Source organism: Camelus ferus, chromosome 16, assembly GCF_009834535.1.
Source record: "Camelus ferus isolate YT-003-E chromosome 16, BCGSAC_Cfer_1.0, whole genome shotgun sequence".
NCBI classification, from domain to species: Eukaryota; Metazoa; Chordata; class Mammalia; order Artiodactyla; family Camelidae; genus Camelus; species Camelus ferus.
This window is the reverse complement of record NC_045711.1, coordinates 32,554,123-32,572,395: the sequence shown is the minus strand read 5'-3', so window position 1 is coordinate 32,572,395 and position 18,273 is coordinate 32,554,123. Positions and strand designations below refer to the sequence as shown.

General features: G+C 44.1%; 1 protein-coding gene across 2 annotated transcripts in view; it reads right to left on the bottom strand.

The window, feature by feature from the left end:
• Positions 1-5,393: 5,393 nt before the first annotated feature.
• POLG2 (DNA polymerase gamma 2, accessory subunit) overlaps positions 5,394-18,273 on the bottom strand; it is a 68,825-nt gene continuing 55,945 nt past the window's right edge. Inside the window, exon 10 of one of the 2 annotated variants that reach the window (XR_004311682.1) lies at positions 5,394-5,511. The gene's annotated coding sequence lies outside the window, so the exon portion shown is untranslated. The remainder of the gene's footprint in view (positions 5,512-18,273) is intronic. The other variant, XR_004311679.1, reaches the window with a different exon arrangement.

The following is an 18,273-nucleotide window of genomic DNA, read 5'->3' as shown; positions in this document are numbered from 1 at the left end:
TCACATGGCATGAGTCTGGACCTCCTGCTTCTCCTGCCAAGGCTGTAGAGAGCTCTGACTTTTCCAGAAAATTGCAGGTTTATCAGGGAGACCTTGTAATGGCTCCCCATCACCCTCCAGAGAGAGTCAATTTCCCAGCTTTCACAATGCAGCCCTCGCTTACCTCTCCAGCCCACTCTCTCATCACTTCTGTCTTTGCCCCTATATTCTGGTTGCTAGAATTTATAGTTCCCAGAACATGTCACATGTCTGTGCCTTTGCCAATGCTGTTCCCCTGCCTGGAGTACCCGTCCCCTTCTTCTCTTCTGGCGAATTCCTACCCCCTCATCATAACTCCGGTTCGGCATCAGCTCCTCTGGAATTCCCCCGTCTTCCCCACACTGAGCTGCCCTTCCTCTGGGCTCCTCATCTTCCTTGTCTGCCCTATGACAGACACTTTCTACCATCTGCCATAATGGCCGTGCCTCCCACAAGTGGACTGGTGGCTCCGTGGTGGCAGGAACAGTGCCTGGGACCTAGTAGATGATCAAAAAAAATTAGTAAAATGGGTGATTGAGTGAAAGAGGACAAGTTAACTGTATTGTCTAGATTAGATTATCATCACCTTGGGGTCACGGTGCCAGTTTCTGAAATGCTGCCCTTTAATACTGTCACATGGTAGAGCTAAGTCAGATCTGAACTGGGACCACAGACACTAAAGCCTTCTCTGCCTCAGGGCAATTACCGAGAAGTGATGGCTTCCAGCTAGAGAACAATTCCTCTCTCTGATCTATGGTTCAGTGGAAGTTTTGATAAGAGCTGTTAAGAGCGATACATGCATAAAGGAATTTATTCCATTGTGTTTTTCACTTTGGTTGTTTTCTTGTTTTGTATTTTCCATTCCCCACTGTAAACTATCTTCTTTGGCAACCTACTGGAAATTATCCCCACCCATCTACCAAATTTTGATTTGACAGAGAAAAAAAAGAAAACACCATGAGTAATAAAATAAATGTTGGCTTCAAAGGTTAACTTTTACATAGTGTAGTGTAAGCAACTTTTGCTTCTCAAAGTGACATTCAAGCTCTAGTGATAAATGTCCCACCCATGCTCCTAACTTCCAAAGTAAACTAAAAATTAGTCATTGTTTCATACACAATGCTAATACTTTTTAAAAAGCAGAAGAAAATAAAGCTTTATTTCAAAACCAAGGGTTAATGTTTTAAAAGAAAAGCAGAAAAACTATATCCCACAACCTACTCTATGCACCAGAATAAATTTCCAAAAGGACCAATCATCTGAAGGTACAAATTAAATCATAGAAGTTCAAGAAGGAAACATGAAAGAATTCCTCATGGCCTTGGGCAGAGGCTGGTTTAACTAGGACTTAAAATCCAGAAGTATGTCATAATACAAAAGACTGATAAATTACACTGCACGAATACACGTTCTGCTTTGCAAAAAAACTTCAGTCAAGAGAAAAACATAAACCAGAAAAAATATTTGCAACTCACATCATAGACAAAGAGCTAACCTCTCTAAATGTAAAATGCTCACAGAAATCAAGAAGAAAAAGATCAACAATACAAAAGAAAAATGGGTAAAGAGAATGAACACATAGATAATATAAGAAAAAGTATCTGAAATTTAGAGACAGGCAAAAAGGATTACGATGTGTTCTTTCAGTGCTGCCTGCTGACTAGGAGGCTCTCCGAGGAATTACCTGACTCTCTGGGGGTATGTAAATCTTTGTTTGAATTGCTACTTACTATATTAAGTAGGATATTTTATGGTCAGTAAAGGTAAACATTTACTTATGGAAGGCTGATAGCAATGCAAGTTATCTGTAGTGGGGGATGGGTGGTGGAACCTGGGCAGGTAGGAATTTTCATTGTAAAATTTTTTTTGATACAAACTCTTTTTACTATTGAAATAAGGTTGATTTACAATGTTTCAGGTTTATAGCAAAGTGATTCAGTTATATATATATATATTCCTTTTCATATTCTTTTCCATCATAGGTTATTACAAGATACTGAATATAGTTCCTTGTGCTATACAGTAGGTCCTTGTTGTTTATCTATTTTTTATAGTAGTTTATTGTAAATTTTTTGTACTTTTTAGTTTTTAAGTTATGTGACTATTTTTATCTCTTTTTTATATTACGTTTTAAATTTTTAAGAAATTGAAAATTAAACAGCTTTATCAAGGTATAATTAACATGCAATAACTGCATATATTTAAGTTACAATTAGAAAAATTTTGACGTATGTGTACCCCGTGACATGACCACAATTAAGAAAATGAATATATACATCACCCCGAAAAGTTTCTTTGTGCCCCTTGGTAATCCTTTCCTCCCTGCACCCATCTCCCCATACCTACCATCCCCCATGCAAACACTGATCTGCTTTCTCTTATAGTGGGTTAGTTTGCATTTCTAGAATTTCATATAAATGGACTCATACATTATGTACTTTTGTTGTTCTTGGTTTTGGCCTATCTTCTTTCAATAAGCATAGTCAATACTTCATTCCCTTTTATTGCCAAGTAACATTCCATTGCATGAAAATATCAGTTTGCTTATTGATCTGCTAAGGGACATTTGGGTTGTTTCCAGGTTTGAGCTAATATAGATTGAGCTACTATAAACAAGCTTTTGTCTGGACACATATTTTCATTTCTCTTGGATAAGTACCTAGGAATAAAATGCCTGGGCTATATGGTAGGTGTACATTTAGCATTTTAAAAAACTGCCAAACTGATTACACCATTTTACATTCCCACCAGCAAGGTATGAGAGTTCTAGTTGCTCCACACCCTCACCAACACTTGGCAGGTCAATCTTTTCATTTTTTGCCATTCTACTGGGGAGTGCAGGGCTGTCTAATAGGAAATGGTTTTAATTGGCATTTCCCGAGTGACTATACTGTGAATGATACTGAGCATATTCTTATGTGTTTGCTTGCCATCTGATGTGTCTATTACAATCTTTTGCTCAATTTTTAGTTAGGTTGTTTTCTTAGTATTGTGTTTTTAGAATTATTTATATATTCTGGATACAAATCCTTTATTAATTATGTGATTTGCAAATATTTTCTGCTAGTTTGTCTTTTGATCCTTAAGAGTTGTCTTTTGATAATCAGAAGTTTTAAATTTTAAAGAATGAAGTCCAATTTATCGATTTTTCCTTTTATGATCAGTCTTTTGGTATCACATATAAAAAAATCTTTGCCTACCAAGGTCTTAAACAATCTCCCCCCTGGTTTGACACTTTGATTTATTCTCTACTTTAAATTAACTTTTGAATACAATGCAAGGTATGGATCAACGTTGTTCTTATCTTTTTTATTTATTTATTTATTTATTTTTGCATATGGATGTCCAGTTGTTCTAGCATCATTTGTTGAAAAGACTATATTTTGTCTAGTGAATTCTCTTTGCATCTTTGTTGATAAATCAGTTGTCCACATATATGGACGTATATATTTCTGGAGACTCCATTCTGTTCCACTGATCTATTTGTTTATACACTACCACACAGCTTTAATTTCTGTAGCTTTATAATACATTGAAGTCAGGTAGCGTTCGTCCTAATTTTTCTTCCTTTTCAAAGTTATTTGGAATATTCTATTTGCCCTTCCATATGATTTTAAAATCAGCTTCTCAATTAAAAAAAAAAGCCTTTTGAGATTTTGACTGGAATTTCATTGACTCTATAAATCAATTTGGGGAGAACGGACAACACTGAGTATCTGGCCCATGAACTGGCATATCTCTCCATTTATTTAAGTCTTCTTTACTTTCTCTCAGCAGTGTTTTACAGTTTTCAGTATACTTTTCATTATAAACCTCTGTGTCCTTTTTAGTTTATAAATCATGTAAATGCATTCCTATTAAAAATCAAATTAAGAAATTGCATTTTAAAATAAAAGCTGCGCCTCGGGGGTTGGAAATCATTTGAAATGGCTGCTTGTACCCACTCCAGCCGAGCCAGCTAGTGCTGCAGTGGGGCCACCTGTGCTGGGGCCTCAGTGCCAGATCAGCACTGGGCTGGTCCTTCACAGCGCTTGCGGATACTCATGGGAGAGTCTTCCTCCTCCACCTACTCTCCATGGGTCTGCCTGTCTGTCTCCCTCTCATTCTCTTTCCTGGGAAACTACTCCTTCTAGCTCTCATGGAAACCTCTTCCTCCTCTCTATGCCTTGGCTATAACAACTTAGAGATAAGAACTGAAGCATATATTCTCCGTCAATTATTTTATTCTTCGAAAAGATAACTATGCTCCTTATTCTTTATTTGTAAAGCATGAGTGTCTTATTTAAAGTTAAAAATGTACAAAAGGAATTTTTTCTATTTCACTTTTTTAAAAATAGGAAATTGAGTGGCTTTTTATATGTGTCTGGCTTCCACATACCTTCCCCCTTCCTTCCCCTGGTTCTTAGTGAATTCCTTAATCAGAAAGGAAAAAAAAGGTTCCACATGACTATTTTAACTCCTTGGTGATTAATCAAGAAAACTGACTCCTACATCGCCAAGGATGGAGACCCCAGGCGCACCCAGCAGACACAACACACTCCACCCAGGACACTGTTTATCCCACAGCACTACCTTCTTCTTCCTCTTTGCAGCCAAAAGGCAGGTGAAGGGGCACAGAGTGGTTTCTATTGCTCTGCCTCTGCCTTCAAATTCCAGGGATGTCACAAATCCAAATCACAGCAATCCATTAATTGCCTGAAGAAGCTGCCCAGTGGAATAAACCTCAGGAAGTGGTTTTTCTGAGAAGCTAGGGGTGGGTGGAGGAGGAAAGGTGGGGGAGGCAGGCAGCAGTGATGTCAGAGGGCTACAGGCACCAGGCAGGACCAACCTCCCATCTATTTCATGACCACAGTGATAGAAAGTAAGATATTGGCCACCTCCCCCAGCCTGTGACATGTGACCCGTCTGTGATGGCGGGGGGGTGGGAGGTGGGATGGGGTTGGTGTCCTGACTAATTAACCCCGGCAAGTTTATGAGTGGGACTAATACCCCATTTGCCAGATTTGAAAGTCACCGAACAGAAGTGCATGTACTAATACACAGACCAGAAGCCTGGGGTTTCAGCGCCTTCTCTGCGGTCTGATGGCGGAAGTGTTTTGAGGTTCACTTTCCGCACCAATAAAATGGGAATAATATGCCCACTCTACCCATTTCACAGGCTTGTTATCAAGAGCAAATGAGAGCAGCATTTGAAAGCACATTTAACCAGCAGAGCACAGTAAGAACGCAGTAACAATAAAAACAGTAAGAGTAATAACAATAGTTGTAGTTCTGCTTTGGGCCCCAGCTTGCCCTATCTGAATTGCTGTTCTGGCAAATCAGCTGTCTTAATGAGCTCAAGGGGAGGGGCTTAAAGTCCCTAATTCAGTGCTTACCCAGGTCCTGTCCTCATGGCCCAAGTCTGGCCCCTTGCAAAGGTGGGCAGCAGTGCAAAAGGGAGGCAGGTTGGGACAGTGCTGTTCCTTCCTCTGCTGGAGGGCCCCCTCCATTCCACTGAAAGGAGAAAGGCAGGATTATATCAGGATTCATGGCTGAGGGCCCTTTTCTCCATTAAAAAAAAAAAAATATATATATATATATATATATTTACAACTGCATTGGTATAAATAAGAATATATTAAATAAATAAACAATGTGTACATATATATGTACATATATATACACACACACACAATTACTTGACCTAAAAGTTCTTTTAAATTCTTTTGATTAAAAAAAAAACGATGTTTTTTTTAAGGGTATAGCTCAGTGGTAGAGCGTGTGCTTAGCATGCACGAGGTCCTGGGTTCAATCTCCGGTATCTCAATTAAAAAACTATCTCTCCCCAAAATTTTAAAAAAAAAAAAAAAAAAAGAGAGAGAGAAAGAAAGAAAGAAAAAGAGAAAAGAAAAAAAAACCCCAAAATTTGTTTTTTTCATGGGCCCATAAAAGCACTGTGGCCCCTGGCACTGCACCTCCTGGGCCTAACGGCCGAGTCTGCCCTGACAGCAGGTCAGCTGCACAATGGCCCAAGGGGCCAAGGGGTCTGCTCTTTTCTTCCCCAAGTGGCCCAGGAATTGGTCTGGAAAGAGGGGCAAGAGCCTCACCATGTCCCAGGCACTGAGGTGAAACACTCAATAGGTATTTGTGCCTTCTGTTCTCAGAAACACAAGCAACAAAAGAAAAAAAAAGATAAATTGGACTTCATTGAAATTAAAAACTGTTGTGTTGCAAAGGACACCAGCAAGAAACTGAAAGGCAATCCACAGAATGGGAGGAAATATTTGGAAATCATACATCTGATAAGGATTCAGAATATTTAAAGAACTCTTATGACTCAACAACAAAAAGATAACCATTTCTTTTTAAATGGCCAAAGGACTTGAATAAACATTTCTCAAAAGAAGAGATACAAATGTCCAATAAGCACCTGCAAAGATGCTCAACATTATTAGTCATTACGGAGTTGCAAATCAAAACCACAATGAAATATCACTTCACACCCAGTAGGATAGCTGTAATTAAAAAGACAGACAATAATAAATGTTGAGGATGATATGTAGAAATCTTTACAAGGCTGGTGGAATCGTAAAATGACGCAGCCACTTTGGAAAACAGTCTGGCAGTTCCCCCAGCAGCAATTCCACTCTCAGGTACATATCAAAAAGGAATGAAAATGTGTCCGCACAAATACTTGTACACAAATGTTTACAGCAGCGTTATGTAAAATAGCCAAAAAGTAAAACAACTCAAATGTTCACCAGCTGAAAACGAAACAGGGTATATTCACATGATAGATTGTTATTTGGCAATAGAAAGAGTGAAGTCCTGATACATGCCACAGTATGGATGAACCTTGAAAACATTGCGCTAAGTGAAAAGAAGCCAAGAATGAAAGGCCAAATAGTGTATGATTCTATTCATATGAAGTGTCCAGAAGAGACAAATCGATAGACACAGAAAGTAGATTTGTAGGTTTAGGCTTAAAATAATATAAACTTATTTTTTTTCACAGCTCCAGAGGGCAGAAATACAAAATTAGTATCACTGGACTGAAATCAAGGTGACAGCAGAGCCGCATGCCCTCACTCCCTCCGGAGGCTCCAAGAGATAATTTGCTCCTGGCCCCTTCCAGCTCCTGGCAGCTGCTGGCTTTCCTTGGCTTGTGGCTGCATCCATCTAATATTCAAGGCCAACGTCTTCAAACCTCTGTTCTGTCTTCTCATTGCCTTCTCTTCTGTGTGTCAAATCTCCTTTCTCATTTAAGGACACTTATGATTGCATTTAGGGCCCACTCAGATAATCCAGGATGATCCACCCATCCCAAGATCCCTAATTTAATCACATCTGTAAAGATCATTTTTCTCTATAAGGTAGAATTCACAGGTTCCAGGGATTAGGACCTGATATCTGAGGGGACCACTGTCAGCCCTTTTCAGAGGGTATCATGATCCCTGTTACAGATGGCAAAACAGCCAGAAGGTGAAGTATCAACCAGTTCTCAAGAGTCACATCCACCTGCTGATGCCTATCTGGCTTGCTCTGGGGCCTTCAGTAACTGACCTTATAAAGTACCTTCGTGGGCAGAAGATTCAGATCCTGCCCATGACCTGACACACACGAATCATGAGACCAGTACCAGCTCCTCAGGAGTGTGACCTGGGCCATTGCACAGGGCCCTGTGCTCAGAACAGTCCATGTTGGGTTTAACACCCCGTGGGTGGCATCTTGAAATTCTTAATAATGCTGTTAAAGGGGCCCTGCATTTTCATTTTGCAATAGATCCACAAATCATGTAACTGGTCCTGCGTGTGACTTTGGGCAAGAATAGGAACAGATGAGATGAGGTGGGTGGAAAGGTTCCTGCACACTGGCCTCCCCTCAGCCTTGGAAAGTATCAGACTCCCTGCCCCCTGCCCCATCAGCCTGCAGCCAGGCTGCCCCTCTGCTTGGAAAGCTCTTCTTAACCCCCCACCACCCCCATCTAGGTAACTCCTCCTCTCCAGGCCCAGCTCAAAGGAGACTCCTGGACCAGAACAGGCTTCCGGTTGCCTGTTCTCAAAGCTCCCCATCTGCCCCTTCATCGCACACATCACTGCTGGTAATCCCGTATGTATCAACATGATCCCCAAGAAGCATCTACCCCATTAGACTGTCAGCTCCATGAGGATGGGCTTGGGTCTCTTGGGCTTACCGCAGTGCCCATGCAGTCAACACAATATCTGTGATATAGTGGGCCCTGCAGAAATATTTGCTAAGTGAGTGAACGAGCTGGAAGCACAGCCAGATGTAAACGGTCATCAGGTAAGGTGGCCATGCACAGGCCATGGTGTCAGATTTGTTCCAGATGGTGGCCTCAGCGCTGAGCTAGGCTCCCTAGAGGCAGAGAGGGCCAATGTCAGCTCCTAGCACAAGGAGGCCAGATTCAGCCCTGAAGGGAGGGCAGGCTGGAGACCAGCAGAGATGACTAGGGTCTGAGAAGCCCACAGGCGTGAAGGAAGAAGTGGGTATGGTGGTCTGGGGGGCCTGGTCCTCCACGGGGCCTGAGTGGGTAGCAGCCTCAGCCCACTCACATATTCTCCCCTTAGGTGAGAGGTGGTTAGGGCTGGAAATGGGCCAGGCCAGGCCTCCCCAGAGGATCCTGATAATCACTTCTGATCCCACCTTGGGTGAGCTCAGATTGGGCCTCCACAGAGAGCAAATAATAGTACCTGATCTCCAGTTACATTTGAATTTCACAGAAGCAGCAAGTTATTTTTTGGCATAAGCATGTCTCACCCCTCGCATGGGACATACCAAAAAATTATTTGTTGTTTATCAGAAATGCAAATGTAACTGGGCATCCTGTGTTTTATCTGACAACCCTCGCTCAGGACCCCTTCTGGGAAGCAGTCTGTTTCAAGAATGCTTCTCTCTCTGGCTTACCTCATGTAGTATGACTACACCAATTGATACTACTTATTTGTGAAATCTAAAAAAATGACACAATTGAACTTATTTACAAAACAGAAACAGACTCACAGACATAGAAAACAAACTTATAGTTACCAAGTGGGAAAGAGGGTGGGAAGGGATAAATTGGAAGTTCAAGATTTGAAGATACCATTATATAAAAAACAGATAAACAACAAATTTCTACAGTATAGCACAGGGAACTATATTCAATATCTTACAGTAACTGATAATGAAAAAGAACATGAAAAGAAATGTATGTATGTACATGTATGACTGAAACATTATGCTGTACACCAGAAACTGATGGAACGTTGTAAACTGACTATACTTCAATTTAAAAAAAAAAAAAGCTTCTCCTAAACTGGAGCCACTCGTAGAAACACCGGGTCTTGGGGGCTGAAGCAGTCCATTTTCCAATTTTTGCTTTTTTAGGTTATTGAAAGGACACGAGAGGAAACGGGGCTGCAGATAGGAGAGAGTGTCAGGAACACTCTTTCCCAGGCCAGGCCCAACTGGGATGAAACAGCAAGGATGGCCGGGCAGAGGGAATGGCATCGCATTCCTAGAGGGCACCAGGCTAAGCACCAGGAAGGACAAAGGTCTGGCCTTGCCCTTGAGGAGTTTAGAGGGGAGGCTACCCCATCAACTGATCATTCAACAGAGTCAGGCTGCTGAGAAGCCCCTCCTGGGAGAGAGGCGCCTCCTGGGAGTGAGAGCTGGCCTTCCCTGGGTGTTGCTCTTCGGTTTACTTCACTGGTTTAAGGTGGATGATGATAGCTACCTCCAGGGCAGTGCCTTTATCCATCTTTCTGACAATTCATTCTATCCTCTGACTTCTCCTTCCCAGCTTTGAGTCATCCACAGATGTTATTAGAAGGTCACCTGAGTCCTAATCCAACTTATTAATAAAAATATTCAGTAGGAGAAGAATGAAGACAGAGCCGTATGGTACTCCACCGGAGACCTGCCCCAGGCTGATCTTAATCAAAATTCTTTTGATATATATGTTCTGCAAGCTCTAAATCCCCTTCCTCTACTACTGTTTACTCCATCCTTCACCATGAGGATATGAGGTTCCTCATGAAGATGTCTTAGATATCATGATAAATTCTCAAGTGCTGACAAACTGCAGTAATGATACTACTAATAATAAATAATGGACTATTTTTTGTCTTTATCCTCCCTTTTCTGTCCCTTCTACCCAAGATGAAGTCAACTTTGCTAAAATAAGAGGAAACTCTAATTGGCTTATCCTAAGTTCGTGGAGAAAATACCCTCTTGGAATAGGAGGTGGGAAATGGTCACAGTTTATCTAGGGATCAGCAGAATGAATTTTAGATACAAAAAGTGACTTTGGTTTAAAGCACAGGCAATTTTCAGCTTATCAGGTTTTGACTCAGAAGTTTGTTTTTAAGTTGGCTGCTGAGCAAATGCTAAATGTACTCAAAACCAATCTGACAAACACTGACTAGGTTCTCTGGGCACCATCGCCTCGGCATCCCCACCCCCATCCCTGGCTCCTTCATACTCTTTATCCCCAATGAGTTGAAACTATACTGTGAGCAGCCCGAGCCCCAGGTCTCTTCAAGCCCCCAGCTTGGGACCCTTTAATCCCAGGGGGTGGTCTGGGCAGTTTCCCTTCCTTGCAGGTGGGACTCGGCCACTGCATATCTGGGATTCCTTTAAAGTCCACTGTCCATGATTTAAAAGGCATTTTTAATGGAGCCTAGTCCTCTCTTTCAGGGGACTTCCCAACAGGAACACTGTCCCCATCCCTCACATCACCCATCAGTGCCTACAGACTCCCACCTCTATGAGTGCCAGAGCCTCACCTGGTGGCCCAGGGAAGGATGGCAGCAATTTCTCCATCCTGTTTTCTTAAGCCTAAAGCTTTGGGCTTTAGAAATCCACCTTCCTGCTAATATTTCAACATTAAGGATTGAAGAGGAGCAGCAGAAAACACAGAAGGTAAGAGACAAGAATGTTGGCCAATGGCCCCTGTCCATATCATCTCTCTCTGACTTGTCCACTTCTGCACATAGACTCTGGGAATTTAAGGGAAAAAAAAACTTTAAAATAGTTGAAACATTACCAGTCGGGGCAGTTCTCAGTCCAGTGTCCATGTAGGTTTGTCTGTGCCCAGCTGGCTTTCATGGACTCAGCAGAAGTGCATGGTTACTTGTTATCATGATCACACATCCCTTTGGTTTCAACAGGAAGTCTGGCTGGGGGAGCAGCAGAGGAAGCAGAGGCCAGGGGCTGCGAGGGCCCTCTCTTCTCGGCTCTCGGGGGATCTCTCCATCCCCCGCTCCGAAAGGAAACAATGGCTCCTGCCTAAGAGGCTTCACCTCCCCAGGATTTTGGGCCAAGCAGGTTGGTGCTATTCCTGGGCTGGATCTCCAAGTGATGGAGGTGTAAGGGGCAAAACTGTCCCCTTCTCGTGTCTAGCCTGAAACCCAGAAAATGTCCTGTGTTTAAGAAAAGGAGGTGGGGGTAGGGATAGGGAATCCTAAAACCGCAGATCTCAGGGGCCTTGATTTCCATCCTCTGCAAAACCCCAGCAGATTATTTATTAGGTGTGTAAAAACTTTCTGTTGCATCTAAGCATCCCCTAAAATCTTTTCCTAGTGAGTTATGGCTCTCATTGTGTGTAGAACTTCAACAAAGTCTTCATAAAGTACACAAATACACACACACACACACACACACACACACACGGAGGAGGCCCAGGTCTCTATGGTAGGGAAGGGTGGAGAATGGGGAGTCCAGGCCAGACCTGACAGGGCTGCCAGTGAGGGTCACACCCAGGAAGGATTAGGCTACATATTAAAGGCTAGATGAGGCCTGGGTCATGAAGGAGGTGGGGCAGGATGAAGGGTGCTCAGTGAAGGGACTGAAATGGCATCTTAGCACCCAACAAACAGGTACGGATCACAGCAGAACTCCTACAGGTGCTGGTAGAGGGCACTTGCAGCTCCCTGGCAGGAAGTAGAAATGACCAGAAACCAGCAAAAATTTTTGAAAAATAGGTCAGGACAAATTAACCTGGTTTCTTTTGTGGCCAGAGTTACCAGACTGTTGAATCAGTAAAACACTGCAGGTATAGAGTTTCTGGATTTCAGCAAGACATTTGACCATGTGTGTCCGGGGATCCTCATGAAGAAGTATGTTGTATCTGTCATTTGTGGGATCCAAAGAGGTTTTGTCAAAGGACATCATTCATCGTGGAGTGCCACGTGGCTCTGTCTTCTTCCCTCTCCAGAATTACAAGAGGACTGGGGAGCACGCCGATTGGATGACAACACTGGGAGGGATACGTAAGAGGCCAAACAACAGAGTCCGTAGTCAAAAGGATGTCACTGGGAGGGAACAGAGGGCCAGACGATGAGACGTAACAGAAACTTAAAGTTAAGCTCCCGGTCTTAGTTCCTCAAAGCGCAACAGACTGCATGGGGAAAAGAAGAACTGAGGAGTTTGAAAGGGACATGGCCACCACCACAGCTGGCAGCATGAATGAAAGTAAAGCATCAGAGGGGAGGAGATGTCCCGCTGCGTTCTGTCATACGTGCTCAGCTCAGCGGGGGACGCCCAAAAGCGCGTGGGTGGGTGATGAGAACACTGAGAAAAAGACCTCCAAACGCATCAGGAGAGGAGCATTTGAAGGAAGTGGGAATGTTAAGGCTGCAAAGGAAAGAGCTGAAAGAGTATCTGATAATTATCTTTAAAGAACTGCGTTGTTCTTATGTGAAAGAGGAATTGGGCTTCTTTTTTAACTTTGGGCAGAAACCATAGGGAAGTCTGTTTTAGTTAGAACTTGGTAGCACAGCAGGTGAGGGTAAGTTCTGGGAGGGTCTTTGAAGACAGCTTAGAGAGGGGGCGATGTTTCCAGAGGGCTGCGGGGTGTCCTGTGGCCGATGGAGGGCAGTCACAGCCCCCGCGCCACGAGGCAGGTTCGTAAGGCGGCTCCTGAGGTCTCCAGCAGCCGCACAAGCCACTCCTGCTCCCTCTGGGGGAAAACTGGCTGCAGCACATCTCTTCATCTTACTGACAAAGCAACTAGAAGATAAAGATCTGTCCAAACCAACGCCATGAGTCAGAGCAGTGTTCCCGCTGATTACTGGGGCTGAAGACAAAGGAAGCAGACAGTTGCCGTCATCACAGAGGTCATTAAGTGGCCTCTGTTGCTTGTGGGCTCGGCTGAAATCACAGTTCCCGGCTTGATGCTAAGAAGGGCCATGGAGTTCCTGCATAACCGGCCAGATGGCAAGAAGAGGCATCTGAGTCCCTGTGGTGGAAACCTGAGATCCTTCCGACCAACCAAACAGCCTGGCATGACAGGAACCAAAAAACACCAAGAAGGGAAGCAAAGCCCATCCCATGTGCTCACAGTCCTCATATCTGGGGGATACGGTGCCAGCTGGGGGCGGCAGAATGACCAAAGTCCCCAGAGAAACACAGAGAATTCTAAACAGCTACTGGAGGAAGACAGAGGCTCATCTGAGAGCAAAGGCGACAGAGGGAGGTTGACCAGTTGATTTGAGAGGGGCAGCAGGGTCAGGTCTTCCAGGGAGAAGCCAGGTGTAGAAGACTTTAGGCGACTTTTTCTCTGGGAGTTTATACAATCCTCCCTCACAACCCCCTTCAAACAACCTACGGTGAAGGATTTTGAAGCGTCGTTCTCAAGAGATTTGGAGAGGGGGTGTCTGCAAACAGTTACTGAGCATTTAGCACCTCTCATGGATTGTCTCATTTAATCCTGTGGATTGGATGCTAGAATAACCCACATTTTACAGCAGAGAAACAAGACTCAAGATCCCACAACTGGTTTAAGTGGTAAAGTCTGTTGGAATGCTGGCTGCCCGATTTCAGGCCTGAGCCCTTAACTTTTTGCCTGATCCGTCTGGAAGAAAAACATTTCAGGACTTCTTGAAATGCTCCACAGTAGGAAAATCTTCAGCTTAGAACAAAAGCTGAAGGGGTCAAAGCCTAAAAAAGTTGAAATACACAGAATATGAAATATTTATTCACTTACCAGGGTTATTTTAGGATGTAATCCTTCAATTTGTTCTATACAACTGTCTTAATGTTTCCTGTTTCTTTACAGCTTCATTACCCGATTAAACAAAATTAAAATACATAGATGCATCCAAAAACAAATGAGAATATGCACTGGAAGCAGTGCTTTTAGACAGACAGGACATTCATGTGATTTAAGAGCAAGCCAGGAGCCTGTATAAACATTTTCCAATACTGAGAACGTGAGAATACACGTGGATATCAAATGTGTGACCCCTCACAGACCTCAAGGATCTTTAATTAGCTATTTAAAAAATGAACCAGTTGCCCAGAGAAAATTTTTTTTAAAAAAGTATGTTCACGAAAAAATCTGTAACTGAATGTTCATGGCAGCTTTGTGATTTCAGCGTTCCCTCAAAACTGGAATCAGTCCAGGTGTCCATCAGTGAATGGCTGAATAACGCATGCACACCATGGAATAGTCCTCAGCAATGAAAAGGAGCAAACAACTGAGAGATGCAACAACTCGGATGCGTCTCCAGGGCAACAGGCTGAGTGAAAAAAGCCAGTCCCCCAGATACGATCTTACTGATATCACATCTTTGAAATAACACATCTTAGAAACAGGGGACAGACTAGCAGTTTCCAGAGGTTGGGGATGGAGAAAGGGAAGGAAGTGGGTATAGACAGAGATAAAGGGCCCCATGAGGGATCCTTGTGGTGCTGGAACTGTGTGCTGACTGTGGTGACAGGTACATGAACCTACACAGGTGATGAAGCTGTTCAGAACTTTACACACACAGAGAAAAAACAAGTACAAGTACAACTGGGGAGATAAATACCATGGGTGTGTTGTATCGATGTCAATGTCCTGTGGCTTTATACTGTAACATTAAAATGTTACCTCTGCAGAAACCTAGGTAAAGTGCACAAGGGATCCCTCTATATTTTATACACACACACACACATTTATTTATTTTAATTGTAGCACAGTCAGTTACAATGTGTCAATTTCTGGTGTACAGCACAATGTTCCAGTCATGCATATACATACATATATTCCTTTTCATATTCTTTTTCATTAAAGGTTATTACAAGATATTGAACACAGTTCCCTGTGCTATACAGAAGAAACTTTTTAAAATCTACTAACATTTATAAATCTCAAACTATCAAATTTATCCATTCCTACCCCCTTTCCTTGGTAACCATAATATTGTTTACTGTCTGAGAGTCTGTTTGTTTTGTAGATGAGTTCATAGTGTCCTCCCCACTCCCCTTTTTTAGATTTCACATATGAGTGGTATCATTTTCTGTATTATTTACTACAAATGCACATGAATCTACTATTACCTCAAAATAAGTCTCTATTTTTAAAAAATGGACCAGTTTCCTGTCCCTACAGGGTTCAAGTGCTGTTCAGATGCTCCCTGATGCAGGTATTGTTGGGGGATTACTGCATTGGGCAGCCCCTCCAGTTCTTCGTGGGGTCTCATGGGGAGCGAGAACCTTCGGGGCAGTGAGGAGGAAGCTGAGCATTGCACGTAAGTCCCCCACTTCTGCTGGTCCCTGAGCACGCAGTGAGAATCAGGGAGAAGTGGAATGTCCTCCTCAAAGAGGTTCATTCTCTCATACCAAGAGGAAGAAGTGAGCTGAGCTGCTCTGAAGGTATTTGGCAGGACCAACTCTGTCACCATCTGCTTTTCGCTAAAGGCTGGGGCTCCCCTGGAGTCCAGGGGTTATGCTGAGAAAATAAAACATGAATTTTAACACTGCTACTTAGAATCTGGAAGAACCTTGGAAATCCTCTCCCCAATGAAAGAATATTCTAGATGGAAAAAGAACAGGAATATTCTGAGACCTAGGAAAGACGTGGGAAAGATCTGGATGTTCAAGGAGGTTAAGGGGAGTTTTGAACATTATTCCAGAGATGCACTGAAATGCACCAGCTCCTCCTAAGTGAAGTGTTTCTTTTCTGGATAATTTCAAGACCAGTTTCATCCAGACACTTACTCTTGATGGACCTCTTGAACAGTGAAATTAATGCCCTCAGTCCTCTCTTTCCCCCCAGTAGGATGAGGCTTACAGCCATTCCTTAGGTCAACCTACAGAGAAGACCCCTGAGGTTGGCCATGACCTGCCCCCGCAGCCAACAAGTGGACCTGACGTTATCTCAGGACATCCTGGCCACTGAGCCTTCTTCATTGTCTCTAGGACCCCTACTCACCACTTACCCTGTGTCCTTATACCCGGGACCAGGCCCAGTAAGTGTGATGTCAGGCCGAGGGTGCTCCAGCCCAGGCACTGGCCTTTAAGGAACGGCCTGAGTGCTGGACCGACCCCAGCAGAGCCGGCTCTCCTCAGGCCTCCAGCTGATAGAACTCACGTGAACCTGTGTGCAGTCTCCTCTGAATACCCACCTTGCCTGCATCTGCATCTCCCTTCCCCTGTATCCACATTTGCTCTCCATCTGCAAACCTTGCCCTCCAAGAACAGGCTTCTCCTGGGATCTCCACAGGTAGGTGGGCACAGGCAGTGGAAGGGGGCTCTGCCCTGCCTGTAATCACATCTGCCCCACTCTCAAAGAAGGCTTTGCCCACACAAAGGCACTCTGAGCTTACCTTTTCTGCCACCTAACAATATGGACTACCTGGGTCTGCCTGTCAATCTATTTTTCTAAGGCGGCTGGAAAGCCGAAGGAAGGGGAGGGGAGAGCAGGGCCCCCCGCTGGGCCCTGGAGGCTCATTGTTCTCACACCGGCATTGTTCTCAGGCCCTCACGGCTTACCCAGAAGGCCCCCATGGCCCCTGGGGAATCAAATGAGATTGTTTTTTCCCAAGATCGAGCTCTTCAGGTGTGAGCTGCAGTTCTTGGACTACGGTGGTCACTGTGGCATTTGTGCAACAGGAAAGAGGAAGGAACTTCTGATCTGTGCGGCAACAGCACTGACAATGCGCCCCCCACCCCACCCCAGCCAACCGGCAGCAGAGAGGAAAGGAGTTCCGTTTCCAGAGTGATAAATCACCAGGAAGCCAGAGAGGGAGCTTCGGCGAGAGGATTTTTCCTTTCCTCTGGTCCCTGCAAACACATTCTCAGCTCCGGACTTGGTTAGATGCCTGGTGCCTGCCTCTCCAGGCTGAGCCTCCAGAACCACAGGTAGAGGAAGAAAGAGGCGGTCTCTGCTAGATGGAAATCAGCACTGAAAATCCTCTACCACTGAGAGTGGAAGGGAATGGGTTTCGGCTTCTCTTAAAGGTGCGCATCAGGCACAGGTGCCTGGGTGACCAGGCGGACCCAGCACTACATCACCCCTGGGTGGCCGCATACCAACCAGAAAGCTTCTCCATGTGTGCCACCTACATTATTCATTAACCTACATTAAGCCCTACACGATTCTGGGTTCTATTACGTGAGCACACACACAGGTATTATTAGCTTTTTACAATGGAAGAACAGGCCTGGTGAGGGAGAGAAATGGGCCAGAGACAACTCAGCAAGTTAAAACAGTTGCTGCAAGTCGCTCCTGAAGGTCCCCAGGGCTCTCATCTGAGACTCTTTCCCTTGCTAAAATTAGACTATTTTTCCCCAAGGAAAATTCCAGTCTTTTTGAAATGTTCTGAAATGTCATTTGTCCCAAGCCTCTTTGGTTACTCTTCATCATGCCACATTCTCTTGCTGATTACCTTTGCATATGCCATTCCCTCTAACCGGAATGCTCTTCCTTGGTTCTTTGGTCAGCTACCTCCTCAGAGAAGGTGCCTGGGAAGGTTCCCCCGTGGTTCAAACACCTTGCTTTCTGAGCTCCCACAGAATTTACCACGTCATATTATGAGGCAGAATAGAGTAGCAGTAAGAAAAGCCTCTCTGCTAGGCCCAGACTGGCTGTGTGACTTTGGGGGACTTAACCTCTCTGAACCTCCACTCATATTAAGATGGGGGGGTTGACAGTATCTGCCTTACAGTGTTTGTGAGGATTAGATGCCAATATACATAAAGCATTTAGAAAACGCTGGCACACAGCTATTGCTCAGTAAACACTGGCTGCTGAAGACTTAGTGGGTTTTCAGCAACATGTGTCAGATGAACGCTGAATTCACGGAAGGGTGTTTTCCAACTACATTTACACACCAGGCATAGTGTGAGGTACCTTGACATGTAATATTTCACTTAGTTAAGACACTCCAAGACTGGACCCAGGTAGCCAAGGATTAGCATTTGGCCAGTGTAGCTTGCAGCATCCTTGAATGGCCCACCCCGATCGCCTGAGAGCCCTCCCTTCCTCCTGCTCTGCCGTGGCTGGGCCTG